Here is a 13,666-nt window from a genome sequence, read left to right as displayed (position 1 = left end):
GAAAGCCTTTAAAGGGGATGCATCAAGCAGCGGCTGCTCTGATGAGGGTGTGGACTTTGAGGTCTATGTGGAGTCTTTGCGCTGGAAAAATCCTCATAGCAGAGGTGATGCGTTGGTTCTGCTCGGGGTTGAGCCACGCAGCAGAGGATATGCGTCAGTTCTGCTGGGTCCACAGATAGACTGGTAGAGCACCTTCAGGCCCACTTCCCAGGGTCCAGGACGGGGGCAGCACCACTTGGCAGGGTAGAACTCACAGAGTCCAGGTGCTGGTAACAAGTAACAAGTCTTTGGAGTCTCTCTGGTGGTTCTGGGTACAGGTTGCAGGTGCAGCCCTTCTCACCTAGTCAAGAGGGCAGCAGGGCAGCACAGAAGACAGCAGTTTTCAGGGCAGCAGTCCAGAAGAGTGGCAGCCCTTTAAGCAGCACAGCAGTTCTTTTTCCTGGCATAGACTTCTATAGGTCCAGAAGTGTACATAGGAGTTGGTGTCTGAGGTCTAAAATGTATACTTGGTGTCTATTTTGTTGTCGAGAAAGCTACTAGGGGTTGCACCCACTGTGATTTCTCAGGCATCCCCTTCCTTCCTGTCCTGGTCCTAGTTTCACTGGGCTCACAAAAGACCGGTGTCAACCCCTTTGTGAGAATGCTCAGTTAGAGCCTTTGTGATATGCAGGTATAGTAGGCAAAAGCTTCTCCCCTTCGTTAACTGAGTGGCCCTTCCTGTCAACGCCTATCTTCCCTTTGTCTCACTGTCTGGAAGCAATACACAAAGACCAACTGCTAGCTACAGCTAGTCATGCCACTAAGGTGTAGGCTGCAGGCCCCAAATGGTTAGGACAAGAAAATGCCAAATTTTTAAAAGTGACATTTTTAGAATTGTGAATAAAAATCCAACTTTACCAGTAAAGATGTTTTTTAATTACAGACACCAAACTCAAACTGTCTCCCTACTCTCAATTGAACACTATCACAAACTAATTATAACAAGGTAACCCAACGTTATCCAATGGGAGAGGTAGTCCTTATAGTAGCGAAAAACACATTTTGGGAGTTTTTCACTACCAGGACATATAAAACTTAAAAAGTACTGTCCACCTTTTTAAATACACTGTACCATACCCTCTAAGCTGTTCAAGGCCTACGTTAGGGGGGACATGCATGTATTAAAAAGTAAGGCTTGGGCCTGGCAAATTTTGTATTTTGCCAGGTTGAAATGGCAATGGAAGTTGAAAGCTGCACACACAGGCTGCAGTGGCAGGCTTCCGACATGTTTAAAGGGCTACTTAAGTGGGTGGTACAATCAGTGCTTCTGGCCCACTAGTAGCATTTGATGTACAGGCCCCAAGGTATATGTAGTACCACTTTACTATGGACTTACAAGTAAATTAAATATGCCAATTCAATGTAAGCCAATTCTACCATGTTTAGAGGAAAAAACACAAGCACTTTAGCACTGGTTAGCAGTGATAAAGTGAACTGTGTGCATGTTTTATAGTGCTACGGTAGTGGGTGTCACAATGAGTGCTCCAGCACAGTAGTAGTATTTAATTTACAGGCCGTAAATTAAATGCACTCACAAGGGACTCATAGTAAATACAATGTGCCAAAAAGGTGTATACCAATTTTAACAATTTTGTTTTGGGGGGGGGGGGGTAAACAAACACTTCACCCTTGGATACTAAGGATAAAATGAATGGAGTTCTATGATAAACAGAAAAAGAGGTTCAGCAACAGAAGGCAAACTCTAGGGTGATCCAAAGGCAGATCTCCAACATAATGTAATTAACTTGTTTCTCAAAACACTGCATTCTGAAACAGCAACTCTTGTTTGTGTACTTATTCTCATTGACTCAATTTTAATGATGCTCATTGTATTGTGTTATAATATTTGTATAGCGCTTACTACACTAACGTAGGGTGCTGAAACGCTTATCCACATGGGTAGCAAGTTACACTGTCACTTATGAACTAGACCCATAGATCTAAAGTGCTTTGTTACCAACACCAAAAGTCATAGAACGAATACAAATTTCCAAGGTATATGAAACCTGACTGACTGATCTGACATGACTGTCCCATCAACTCAAAACAAGCAGTAAAATGAACACTGTAAAAGAATTATGTGTATTTTTCTGCACTTTACAGTGTATTATTTGAACATGGCAACAGCACTGTAACCCTGCTGAGCCCTTCTGTTGTACCTCCATATGTAGGTGTCAGTATAGGTACGTCCCACATGGGGCGTGCTACGGTCAAATCTTGGGATGTGCTGATAAAGTCACCTGCGCATCTAACTGTGCTTGAGTACCACCTTACTATAATATTTACTGGTTAGAAGAGTGACCTTCATGCGGGGTGCACACGCACCCACACTTTTCTCTGGTGACTGGCAGCCCCAGCAGTGGCTGTAGGCACCATGCCCTTCTACCACTGCCCCTTTACTCCCAGCTCAACCAAGGCCCAAGTGAGCATGACATTCTGCAGGTCCTGGTGGTGGACACCAGCACCCACGTTTGGTGACTGGGTCCTATATTTCATCATAAGACTTTGGCAGAGAGCGAGAAAGTCATAAATGGGAGAAAGAAAGAGAAAGATAGTAAAACAGGAACAAAGATGCAAAACAGGGATGAAAAAGAACCTGAACGAAGTAGCTGAAGAGACAAGTTTAAGGGTACTGAGAAAGAGGCTTGAGGTGAATTCAAAACTAGGCAGCTTTGGTCCAGCATTTGACAGTGCTGTTGAAGGGCTCCTAACAAAAGTTTCAGGTCCCTGCACATATTATATTTTACCTTTTATTTATGTTTTTAATTTCTGATTATTCTCTCCTCAATGCAACTGGTATACACATACCTAAATCTACTCTTGTCTTGTGGCTGTGTTACTTTCTGTTTTCGAATTCACCTATGCACAGTAATACAGGCACCATAAAATAATAGAGACTTATATCTCAATATTTGCATACCATTTCATATGGGCTATAAGGTTAGGTATTTAAAAACAAATAGTGGGAGAAAAAATCACGATGAGTACACCCACTTAATGATGATAAAGATTAACATCTTCTCAACTATAGTTCTCGTTGTTTATTAAAATCAAGTTAACTCTAAGCTTACAGCATTCTGAAGCTGCAATGATCATTAACAAAATGGAGGCGATAAGACGAGGTTAAGGGATGTCCACTATTAGTGGACAAGGACTGGAATCTTACCAAGTTTTCATGATAGCAACTGATGATGTTCATAGTACACATTTAGGTAAATTGTAGGTACATTTATCTCTTGTGGATATCATGAAAATTTAGCATGCGTTTGGCCTTCATGAACTGATGTTGGGAACACAGCCTACTCTAAATGACGTGTATGTTTGTCTTTATCCCTATTGTATTTCTGCTAATTCCCCACACATCATCTCAAACATCACAAACTCTCCTTTAAAAGTCATACCCTGCAATCCAACAATACCTAACCTGCTGTAGCCCGCTTATTAATACTGCCAACCATTTGCTTGAATTCACATATCCCTTGCCACTAAAGTTCACGCCTAACTCCTGATAATTTAATCTACTATGTAGAAACTGGACTAAATGCAAGGATTGTTTTCTTAAGAGCTTCAAGCTAATCCCCATAACCAACAATAACCACTGAAAAAAACACACTAACCTTGGGTTCCGGGGCAGCGTGCAGCCCAGCGTAAAGCCTCATCAGAAGTAATAAACACTGTATAAATGCAATTACAATACAATACCTCTGGCCTAGCAGTTAAGCCGCCGAGTTGGAATCTGGACACCTGGCTGACTGGTCCTGTTCACACACTGTCCAAATAGCATGTACATTTGGGCAAATGACTTTGGCCCTCATTCTGACCTTGGCGGTCTTTTCGCAAGACCGCCGAGTTACCGCCGCGGTGAAGACCGCCGACCGCGGCGGTATGCCGCTGTGCGCATTCTGACCGCTGGGAGCGTTCCGCCGGAAAACCGCCAGCAGCCACACTGGCGGTCGGCGGGAAAGTGGAGACTGGTCAACCTCCACCGCCACGCCAGCAGAACACCGCCCACAGAATTACGACCCACATTTCTGTGTGGCGGTCTTCTGTTGGCGGTCTTCTGTTGGCGGTCACCTCCCCATGGCTCCCGTCGCCTCCCGGAGGACCAACGCACAAGGTAAGTTGACCGTCCGTGAGGGGAGGGGGTGGGGGGGTGTTGTGTGATGTGGGCGTGCATGGGGGTGTGCGTGTGAGTGTGTAGAGGGGGTGTGTGAGTGCGTGTATGCGGGCGGGGGGTGCTGCTGTGTCTATGGGTAATGTGTGCTGTTCGGCAGGTGCGCATGTCTTCATGTATGTGTGCGGGTATGTGTCCCCGTTGTGTATGTGTGTGTAGGGGGTGTGTATATGTGCATGTTGGGGGTGTGTGCATGTCGGGGTGCATGTATGTGCATGTCGGGGTGGGGGTGGGGAGGGGGTTCGTACCACCTCTGGGGGGTGGCAGGGGGGTGGAGGGTGTGGGGGGAGGACTCGGGTGGGTAGTGGGGGGTGGGGGAGACCCCTATCAGTGCCAGGGAAGGAATTCCCTGGCCCCGATAGTGCTTACCGCCATGGTTCGCACGGCGGTTCCCGCCCGCAAGAAACCGCGGCGGTAGGCAGGGTCATAATACCCTTGGCGGTCTTGGGACGACCGCCGGGCCGGAGTGCGCAAACTCCAGCCCCGCGGTCATGACCGCCGTGGCGGTCGGAGTGGAGAAGTGGCGGTCGGTCGCGGCGGGGACCGCCGCGGTCAGAATGCCATTTTTAATACCGCTGGTCTGTTCGCGGTCCGACCGCCGTCTCTCCGCCGACCGCCAGGGTCAGAATGAGGGCCATAGTCTCTTTGTGGCTTGAATTGGGATTAAGTTTAATGTTAAAAATAAAATGTCAAGTAAAACATTAAAAGTACAGTGCATTGTCTTAATTGCCATTTCCCCATCATATCCTGGTTTCTGTAACCTGATTACAACCAAACCTTTCACCAACAATACTGGTTTATGTGCAGTGTATCATCCTTGAGATGTTCTTGTCTCAATAAAACTGTTCTCTGCCAAGAGCTCAGTTGTACCATGGGGGCGGTCCATACTATATCACATGTTTTGATGTTCTAGGTGAGTTTTTATCATCAGGTCTTCCCTTCACATCCCTGGGCTCTTAGTCAATATCACAGCATGATTTCAGTATGGAGATGGTGTGTAATATATCTTAAGGCAATGACTAACCTGATGTGTTTTGAAGGGTAAACGTTTAAGACAAAGTAGCACCTAAAGTTAAGACTGTGGTTCGGAGAGTGAAGACCAGAGTATATGAGTTTGGGAGTCTTGAAAAGTTCTCTAGATCATTAGATACACACCAGTAAGGCCCAGTGACATGCAGGTCTCTGACCCTGGCTCCCTGGCTTATTTCTGGTACCAGCATGAGATGTACTTTTCTCCAGTGCGCGTACCTCTCAACCCATCATCATTTGGAGGCTGTCATACGCATTGGAATCATTTTTAACTTTCCATTATATCAAATGTTTCCCATGGACTTCAATGGGGTCGTCCGCTCTGGGTTTCATCCTCACTCTCCAAACTTGTTAATCTACAACTACACTGACTTCTATGGGATTACCAGCAGAGGGACATGATTTTGCCCTCCATGGGGATGTATTGGGTTTAAGTCATGAAAGAATAGTAAATCTGCATCCATAACAGTAACACCAATGACTGGGTATGGGCTTTAGGGGATTCCCAGTGGCATACCCAGCAACCTATACCAGGTGCTGATTTCCAAGCGTACTACTAGGAATGTCATGTTTTTTTTGCTGGGCTTCCATTTCTCGAATATGGAACTTATCTCCTTGTTTTTAAGTTTGGAGATGATCTGTTCCTCTTCCCACACTGGAAGGGCATTTACTACAGCCTTTTAGTTGGATACTACTCTGACCATTTTCAGTGTGAGTGTTCACAAACTCTTAAGACAAACCACTAATTAATCCAAGTGTTCTGTTCTCAATTAGCAACAAAAAAAGTTATTTTTGTCTGGAATTTATCTGTGCGTTTCTGTCCCTGGCGTAAGTGTAGCCATCTTCACTATAAAGTTTTGTTTACAGATGAAAATGGGTTTCTAAAGCATGACCATCATGTATGAGCGGGCGGTGGTCCTCTATAAGTATCTTTACTTCTCTCTCGCACATTGTAACTTTGTCATCTGCTGGTATAACTCTGACCTCTGGAAGTAACTTAAAAATACCATGCACCATCCATGGTGAGTTGAGCAGGTGCATGGTGGTGGACCGGATCATAAGGACTGAGAGAGGATCAATGGTGACAGCCTTGAGGGCAGGCGAATGCCAGGCCTGTTTGCCATTATGTTTAGACTCTACAATTTATATAAAGCAGAGTGAGGTGGGGGCTGTGACACTTATTCAGTGTTCTTTTATGAACAAAATAATATCTGTGTGTTCTTCTCACATTTGACTGCCAGGCCTACGTTACTTGTACTTGCACTGCTAGACTCATACTAGTGTTTGACTGTGACGTGTTTCCACCAGCCACTCCTCGAGGGTTGGTTTCATATTCACCCCACACCCATCCATCACAGGTGTCACCGGTCAGCTGACCCTGCAAAAGATAAGGTCCTGGTGCACGTGCCTGAGGCCATTTACAGTAACCACCATGCTGTGTCTGTGTCACTTACTTGAAGTAGAATTACGACCTAAGGCCCTCAACACTACAATGGCGATGAGCAGGTGCAACCCCACGAGTGCGCTGGCAGCAAATATGCTGTGTTTTGTGAGGGAGAAGTGTTGCCTGCAATTAAGGTACTCTGCACCAGCTGCCAGAATGACAGCAATCGTGTAAGATACTTGGCGCCGTCCAGTCTCGATGCCTGGCAGCCGCCCACCTTCCTTGACCCCTGAAAGGCAGTAGTGAACTGGGAGCACTGTCCAACTACTCACAGGGCATAAGGTGAGCCTGTGGGCAGAAGACAAAAAAGCAAAGCCCTGCGAGAGGTATGAGTGAAAAAGGAGGTGGAGTACAGTGAGGGGGCTCTGCGTTTAAGGCGCCTACTCTCTCCCCCGCTGGTATAGGAACATCTGGCAGAAAACAACACAGCGCCACACTGAGAAAACTGCCTCGGTGACCTACCTGGACCACAGCAGAGGGCCAGCGAGAGGCATGCCGCCTGCCCGCTGAAGCCCCACCCACAGGTGAGACTGGGACTGATTGACCTGTGGCTGCCTGTGACATTACAGTAGAGAGAGAAACCACACCTAACCCACACCCGGGTAGGCTGGTAGCAAGGGTAAGAGATTTTAAGGGGTCGTAATACCCTGTCCAAACTGCCTGCAGCTACCCCCTGTGTGAGCCTGCCTTGATGTTTTCAGCGCCGGCAAGAACATGCTCGTCTGCCACCGTGAGGAGAAAGGCAGACTGCTCACCTCCCGTGGCAGCCAGACAGTCCTGCTGGTTTTTTCTTTTCTGACCGTTGGAGGGACAGAGAGGCGAGGCTGGATTCCTGCAGCCCATTTTCTGCAGAGCGCACAAACTGAGCAACACAGTCCACAGGCCTGGGAAAAGTTTCTGCGGCAGCACGGACTGGCTGCAGAGCCCCTAGTGTTTGTTCGTCACACTGCACCAGTTTGAGTGACTAGCTGGAGTATGCGATTATAGATGAAAAAAAAAGAACAGCAGAAACAACGGGCAGAAGACACAGCCCTTGTCTGAGTTGTGTGCCAGCCTGCAACACAGAGAACAGAGACCTAGCTCAGCTCAGCAGGAGGCCACCTGGCAACAAAAGAGACCAGCAGACATTCTTGCAATCATTTTCCACTAAGGAAGCAAGCAGAATGAAGACTAACAGTCAGGAAACCAGGTGGGAGAGACCACGTTCTGCCTCCCCACTCCCAAGGAATGCAAAGCTAACCAAGGTTTCTGGATAAAAAGAGGCAAAGAGGAGAGCAATCCCTGCACAACCCAGAGAGGAGAAACCAAAGACACTCAAAGAATGAGCAGCACACCAGCTGCCAGAAGCTACTCACCCAAGGATAGCCAGCAATGAAGAGCACGGTGTACTGCGCACACACCCTAGTGATTTAGCCCTGCAGCCGCCGTCATGAAGACAGCGCTGCACACACCCAGTGTTGAACGGCCACCACCACCTCAAGAAAACGAAACGGACACTCAAGTTGCCAGCAGACGGTGTCCGTAACGGACCATGGGGGTAAAGTCAAATATATGCAGAGGAACGCACTGGTGAACCTGACAGCACAGGCAGGTGCCTGAGAGAAAGACAGAGCCCTCTGAGAGTGAGAAGCAATAGTAAGTGAACAAAGCCACACTAGCCAGCCACATCCAAGCACAAGATGGCCACTATAGGCCCATCGTGGAGCATGTCACGAGGAGTAACCAACCCTGACAAGTAAACTGGGACGGGGGCAGGACTAAGCGCTGCAATGGCACAGTCTCAAAGTGCAAGCTCTGCACCCTCGATTAAAGACAGGAAGAAAGAAGAGGTGACCCTCCAGGCAGGGAGTGGACCACCAGGAACATGCCTGAGAAAGGAACAGGACCTGTGAGAGGTCCATGCAGAGAAGGAATCAACTCTTATTTGGCAGGACGAAGCCTGCGCGTGGCTGCAACGGATAACGATGTCCCGTCCGAGATGCAGTACACAACCAGCGAGATGTCCATGTGACCCGTGGAGCATCGCAACATCGAGAAAGGAAGTGGAGGGGACAAGAGAGAGGAACATGGCACAATGCCAAGTTGTGAAGGTTTGAAGAAGAAAAGGGTGTGACAGACATGTCACACAGAAGATCAAGAACACCACAGGTGTGCAAGAGAAAGGGAGAACAGTGATAGGACTGAGGACTCGTACCAGTACCAGAGTGGGCATCCATCAACACAAGCCAGCCACTGGGGTGAATAAATGTCCCTGGAGACAGCTCCATGGATGGACCAACTGTAAGCCACCAGCACTCATGAAACACGTCCGGGCCCAAAGCTTCGCCTTGCAACCACTCAGCCACCTGTCACCGGCTACTCGACATAGATGGCATCCCTGTTGGTAACTGCACAGGCTGAATGAGAACCACAAGTGGCTGCAAAGTCCCCCAAGCCATCCCTTCTCCTAGCATGGTACTGCCACCTGTTAATCTAAATAAATAGATGGCAAAATCGTCAACATGATCAGGAACATCCCCCGAACCACCCAAGGAGCACTGCACCACCAGAGTCGAGCCGATGTCAGCAAAAAGACCAGAGGTTGACAAGGCATCCCTGGCACGGTGGGAGGCTGACCACCCAGAAATTTGCTGTGGGCCCCGTGAACCAGAGACCTGCCGAAGAGAGCGTACTCGACCATTGGACCATCCACCCTTGGGGTTGCACAAGGCTTGAAAGTGGCCCTGTTGGGAGTTCCGCAGTGACCCCCTTGGCGTGGCCTACGAGAGGCCCACACAGCCCACACAGTCCTGTGGCAATCCAGGGGAAAGGGCCTCAAGTGAATTCCAGTGAGAGGGGAATCCCGACCAAAGAGATGTGTCAGGGGCAGCTCCACGACAGGCACTGGGAAGCACTGAGGTCACGGAGACTGGTCACCAAAGACTATCGGACAAAGGCCAGTGCACCTGAGTCCTGATGGCCAGAGCACACAAACCCTGAGACAACCACTCTTCATGGCTCAGTGAGTGACTTGGATGTGGTCCTGTTGGCTGGTCTTCAGTGATGCCTGTGTTCGGCCTACGATAGACTATACACAATCCACATGGTCCCGTGGCAGCCCAGCAAAAGGGCCTCGAGGATACTCCTGTACGATGGATTCCTGGCACAACAGGGAACCCTAAAGCTGCTCTACCAGTGGATGTTGGCAAGCACAAAGGCCTTCAGAGAAGACACCCCTTTGTCCATTATCATCCTCAGTCTTTGCAGTTCCACTATCCAGAGAGCTGGAACGCCTTCCAAAAGATCCTTGAAGTGGACTCGGCACTGCTCCTGATGCACCCGCATTAAATTTTGTACATAGACTTCGCCACTGCTCAGGAGGCGACGTCCCAGTGGAATGCATAAATAGACTCCAATACCATGAGCCCAGGCGGGACAGGACCAACAGTGCCCGAGTGAACTGTAATGTCATGGACAGGCGATTGAGAGATCTGGACTTCAACACTGCCATTCGTGCCCAGGGTAATCTGGTTAACATACAGAGGTGTGCGTGATGCCGTGTGACCCAGCTGCACCTGTCCAGGCAGTATGCCCAGTGGACCGCTTGACGAGTCTCAGTGGTTTTTATGTTAGTGTTTATTTCTCTCCCAGGGGTTGGACTTGTTTGTTTCTTTCAAATAAAGTTTGGCAGGGATGTAGAGTCCATCTGGATTCATACTAGTGTTTGACTGTGACGTGTTTCCACCAGCCACTCCTCGAGGACTGGTTCCATACTCACCCTGCACCCATCCATCACAGTTACAGTTCCCACCATGCTGTGTCTGTGTCACTTATTGAAGTAGTATGAGGGCCTAGGGGCCCCAACACTACAGCACAGTCCTGTGGGGTGACTCAGCACCCAAGAGAATGCTTTAAGCAGAACAATCTACATCATTCCAACACAGGCCAATATACCAAGCAAACAACTTGTTTATTTCGGATATAACCCATAAAACGGGAAAAAAATCAATTAAAGGAGATTTATGGAGAAAATTAAGACAGAAGTCAATTTTACCACTCAAACGATCGGCTCCGGAAAGGCCAGGTAGTGAAAAGATAGCGAGATACAACTTACACCATTTTGCTTTGTGTGGAAATCTTCAATAACTATAAGGGAAATTTTAAAATGTAGTCACCAGTAGCTCTCAATAAGGGCAGCAACCATGTATGTCTTGGTCCCGCACCCGAGGTGCAAACAAATAAAGTGCATCTCGTCTTCAGGGCAAGTGATCCAGTTAGGGCAGTAATGTGTTTGTGATGTACATTGCTCCAATTAGAAGCAAAACGTGTCACTAGCAAAATGCCCACCATGAGTTCGAGTAGCAACGTTTTAGCCATATAGAAATGGTTCACGCGCAGCAAAATTGTTCATGCCCAGCAAAAATGCCCTGGTCAGTCTATAATATTGTGGTTTAAAAAACTGCTTTTCCTATGTCTAAAGCTTATATGCTCTGTTAACTTGTGTGCTGAGATCTAGTGTGACTGCAGAGGGAAAATCCCAGGGGCCTGATTCATGAAGGTCATTTGCACTTTTGAGTAATTTACACTTCAGAGTACGTTTACTACTTTTCGGTATTCACAAACTCCAGCTGTAAATTTACTACAAAGTTATATATCTCCCCCCCCCCCTGTAAAGCAGATGGCTTTTGTGTGGATGGGTGATATCCCTCCCAAAACCCCTTACTGACCCTCCATAAACTCATTTTACTGCTACCTAACCTACTACTATCTAATTGTAGTAAGTCTACCCTTTTTTCCACCCACTCCTTTTCACATTTACTATTAAAACCTATACTTACGTGTGTGGAAACTCCACAGTTGGGGGTGGCAAAATGCACACTCATAAGTATAGGTAATGCGGAGTCATAATATCCACATGTAGTGTTCAAATAGCACTTTGTAGTATATTTTCTAGCACTACAAAATGTACTACAACATGCAATTTGCGAATCAGGCCCCAGAAGTGTGGGAGACCAGTTTGCCCCAACACGTTCCTTATGTACCAGTCCCACCCATAAGTGCTACTGTTGGTGTAGCTCAAGGTGTCACCGAGAGCATCTTTAAGATGGCCAATAATCCATATAGCACATCATCTCCATACACTCAACAACACAAACACCACCAGATAATTCACCTCTCAGACAGTTAACTGAATCCCACGCAACACAGCGAAGATGGATATCTACGGCCACATCTATCAGAAACACAAACTCCAGTTCAGACGCAAACATAACAACATACTGGACACGGTAATTAACCCAGACAGCAATTGAACATGTGTGACAAAATCTCCACCCACACTCATTAAATGTGACAAACTAGTACCTGTTAAAATACACATATTTTAAGTAACAACAGATCCACAAATTCACTATTGACGTTACATCTGACAAACCCTAGCAGACTGCAGTGAAAGGGCCGGGTTATGAGGTGCAGAGCGGGATCCCTGTTGGGGATGTGGGCCCGGCTGATTCATAAATCCCGGGGGGAGGACTTGCACTCGGTGCTTCCATGCAGAGATTCCTCCTCCATGCAGAGATTCCTCCAGAGGAATTTGAGCTCCGAAATAGGACCGTAATCGGTGAAAACGTGAAGAGAAGGCCCCAGTAACTCCATCACCGGCATATTATTACTATTGCGACTCCGTTAACTCGTTATTGCATGGTACACCCCGTTAACTCGTTATTGCATGGCACACCCCGTTAACTCGTTATTGCATGGCACACCCCGTTAACTCGTTATTGCATGGTACTGGGGTGAAATTACAGACTGGGACTGCTAACAATTTGGAATGGAATCCAAATGGAACCGGGTTCTAAGTATCCTCGAAATCAGACTAAAAAGATCCCAGTCTCTATAATTCTGCAAGGCCCTATTAATGTCAGGTTTTACACGAATATGAGTAACATAACAAAAACATGAGAAACAAAATGATATATTATTTGACAACCTTGTCTGTGACTGAATTTCGCCACCCTACTGTTGAGACGTACAGCCGTTTGATGTATAATGTATATTAAATAAAGGTGTCAATGACGGATTGGGATTGTTGCACCAAAGCAAAACAAGCTGCTTTTACCATAATGTTATTTTATCACTCTATATATTCAATTTAAAATAAAAGCATCTACTCACCTTTCGATGGAATTTGCTCTACCTAAAGAGATGTGTTCTCGGGCTGGTATTTCGAACACTGAGCAGTGGTCCCTTCACGTGTGTGGTGATAAGGAAGCCTGGCAGACGAAGCCCGCCTCCAGGCGCCTGTTTGCCTGAGATTTCTGTGACACCGCGCACACGCCAAATTCACTTTGTCAGAAAGCATGTGTACATTATAATCTTGCAGTAGAGGACATAGAAGGTTTGTTTTCCGGCAGATAAGCAGCCTGGCCACACTGGAGAGTTAACCATATTTTGGAAAAATAAGTTATTGTGCAAGAAAATATCTAATTTGAGCACAATATATAAAAGCGTTTCTCTATTTACCTCTTCACACAATGGAGTGCGCAGGGATGTGGGAATTTAAGTTGCAAATCACTTGCCCTTCGCTAACGAGTTTCTGAAAGGCACTGGCAGGGCTGGCGCGAATGCTTCCACGGCGCATCGGAGAAACGTTTTCTGAGGTGTTTCAGTTTCCATGCCTTTCCAACTCTGACAAAATAACCGACGCATCCAGAGGGAGGAGGTATGAGCTAACGCCGAAGGGGCACGTCGCTACTCCCATGCATTTTTCTGCAGTTCGGTGGAGATTAAAAATTCAGGCAAGCCCCTATCGGACAAGCATTTGCAATGCCACAGGTCTCGCTTTTGCGAGGGTTAGAGCTATTGCATAAAACATGAGTGCAAAGTGAGAAAATAAGACTTGGCAAAAATAAAGCAAAAAATTAACTGATAAAAATAAAACTTAGCAATTTCGTTTGACCCGGAGAGTACGTTTTTGCCAGTCACGGGCCTTCTGTTTGCAG

At 47.1% G+C, this 13,666-nt stretch overlaps 1 protein-coding gene across 1 annotated transcript in view; it reads right to left on the bottom strand.

Moving 5' to 3' along the window:
- The window catches only part of KCNE2 (potassium voltage-gated channel subfamily E regulatory subunit 2), a 104,160-nt gene extending 91,243 nt beyond the window's left edge, over window positions 1–12,917 (bottom strand). The window contains exon 1 of the mRNA XM_069203214.1: window positions 12,840–12,917. The gene's annotated coding sequence lies outside the window, so the exon portion shown is untranslated. The remainder of the gene's footprint in view (window positions 1–12,839) is intronic.
- Window positions 12,918–13,666: the final 749 nt, after the last annotated feature.

This window comes from Pleurodeles waltl, chromosome 8 (assembly GCF_031143425.1).
Source record: "Pleurodeles waltl isolate 20211129_DDA chromosome 8, aPleWal1.hap1.20221129, whole genome shotgun sequence".
Lineage (NCBI taxonomy): Eukaryota > Metazoa > Chordata > Amphibia > Caudata > Salamandridae > Pleurodeles > Pleurodeles waltl.
This window is presented reverse-complemented; position numbering and strand designations above follow the sequence as displayed.